This window comes from Gadus chalcogrammus, chromosome 3 (assembly GCF_026213295.1).
Source record: "Gadus chalcogrammus isolate NIFS_2021 chromosome 3, NIFS_Gcha_1.0, whole genome shotgun sequence".
NCBI classification, from domain to species: Eukaryota; Metazoa; Chordata; class Actinopteri; order Gadiformes; family Gadidae; genus Gadus; species Gadus chalcogrammus.
The window spans coordinates 2,342,118-2,344,617 of NC_079414.1; the positions used below are offsets into that span (position 1 = coordinate 2,342,118).

A 2,500-nucleotide genomic window follows, 5' to 3' on the forward strand; every position below is an offset into this window, starting at 1 on the left:
GACATCAGCCCACTTTTTCAGCCCACTGCCTCAGACCTCCTGGGACACCAGCCAGTGTCTCAGACCAATGCCTCAGTCCCCTGCCTCAGCCCTCCTGGGACAGCAGCCACTGCCTCAGCTGCCTCCAGTCCTGACCTGGTAGTAGAGGAACGCCACTAGGGGCTGCACCGTGTAGTCCATGAATCTATCAGTCGATCCTCAGATAAGGTACAGAATAAATTGTTCTGATAATCAAGTAATCGTTTACAGCTTGATGCTTCAGAAATTCAAATTTGGTAATTCAAATACTTAAGTTTCCTTGGCTGCTTCTCAAAATGAAGACACCAAATCTAAGACATCACCTTGTACTCTGGTAACTTAGGATGGCATGGCTATCATTTATGACATTTTATAGACTACATGATTAATCGATCAAGCAAAAGATTGTGTGTTGGTTGACTGTCCATCATGGTGACCGGCAGCCCTGCAGCGCACACGACCAACTGCCCCTTCGGGACCTCCGCCTCGCTGTCTGTCGCCCACCGGTTCTGAAAGGTGGGGATGTGTAAATGGACGCCCAACTAGACCGGCCCGCGGGCGTTGTGTCGCGCTTTGAGGAGACGATGGCCAATGAAGGACGCTCCTCTGGACCCATCTGACAAGCAGCTAATCCCTCAAATAAACTTGAATTCTATTTGTATCCCTCTATGTATAAACTGTTAGTTTTCGTATAAAGGACACATGTTTGTATGTCAACTAATGAAATAATCAATAGATTAATAGTTATAGTTGCATATTGCAGGCGAAAAGAGGCCCTCTTATCAAATTGACCCCCCAAGTGGCAGTAACCCTTATCATACACTATGAAATTAGCAGTGGTGGGCCGTCAGGGCCAGCAGGGCTTCTCTGCTGGCTCTGTCAAAATCTAAATTATATATTATTATTTTCAAAATTACATTAATTTGTGTCTGAACGCATCTTAATTCCATATTTTTTCAATATTTACAACATAATTCCAGAAGGAAAACCGTTTTTTTTTTTGTAAGGCTGAGCCCAGCCAAATAACGCATCACAGCTACATGGACCAGCGGGGCCAGCACTAAAAGTATTGCTAGCCTTTCGCTGGAGCTGCCACCTCCCATTGGATAATCAATTTGAATGACGTGTGTAATCAGCCCATCAAATGTTGATGTGTAGTAATAGAACGCCCCCAGGGCCCAGCAATATGCCGGCGCTGGCACCAGCGAATTTTGAAATCGTTGGTGGTTAGTGAGAGAGTTGATAGTGAACTACTATGACCACCGCCTTCACAGCACCTAGCGATCCTGTTTCTGATCTCCTTCGTTTGCCTTTTTCAAGGCGATCGTTCGGAGAGAGGACAGATTTAATTTCAAGAGGAAGAACTACACCGAAGCTGGATGGGCTGACCCAGGCTGGTAAAGGTTTTGTGCGGCACTTTACAGAGTGCAACTACAGCCGCTATGACTGGCTAACGGCTAGCACCATTCAGAACAAGCTATTCTGCTGGCCGTCAACATCAGTGAGGGGACATGGAACATTATAGCAGGCTTAACAGCTTCATCAAGGCAGCTTTAAAACATCAGGCCTCTGAGCGTCACCTCACATCAGTGGTGCATTTAAAGACCTTTGGTGTGTCCAGGGTGGAAAGGATCGGAGGATGGATTTCCTCTACAAGTCATGGGTGAGTTTTACTTTGCACTGTGTAGGAGCGATAATGTTGTTGTGGTACTTTAGTTTCTAACGCATTTATTGTAATGGTTGGAAACACAAATATATTACTGGAATTTGGGCAGTAGGCTTAATGGTAATGCTGTGTGTAGATGCCGCTTAATAAGCATATTAAATGAACCCGTTCACTACTACTCCTGTGGGCTTAATATTCTGGCTGGAATAGCTGTTGTAAAATATGTGGCATAAAGGCCTACTTGTAAGTTTCATTTTTGTTAATGAACTGGCATTGCACTTGTAATATTGTTGCTATAGGCTACTTTATTGAATCCGTTGAAGTTGCGAAAGCATCTGGTGAACATAACACCAATAACCGTGAACACTTGTCTTTGTGTCATGTGTCTGATGTGCAATCTGGTTGCGGAGTGACATAAGGAAAGATCTGATGGTGATGCTGCATTACTCTAGCTCTGCGGTAATGCAAATTGGTGTGCGTGTGCACTGTTGTTGCTGAAGATCTACTGTCTTGTTGATGATGTTATGCAGTAGCGCATATTGTGGCTGTGTTGGTTTGATCGGCACATAATATGAAATTTGTGTGCATGTCTGAGTGTTTGGGGGTTGGCCGTTGGTGGAGTTCGTTACTGAAGGCCCTGACTTAAACCCCACAGTATGGTACTGGAAATTATTGTTGTTATTTAGCCCCCCATATAACACCGACCTTGTGTCCCTCCACAGACCAGCACCTCCTTCATATCTTCTATTTTCCGTCTGTGTTCATGAAGAGGTGAGGTTGGGAGGGAAATAGAGGGACACAGCGAGCAGTACAAGC

General features: G+C 45.0%; 1 protein-coding gene across 1 annotated transcript in view; it reads right to left on the minus strand.

Moving 5' to 3' along the window:
* LOC130379104 (homeobox protein Meis1-like) overlaps positions 1-2,500 on the minus strand; it is a 36,965-nt gene that overhangs the window by 24,184 nt on the left and 10,281 nt on the right. The gene's annotated exons all lie outside the window — the stretch shown is intronic.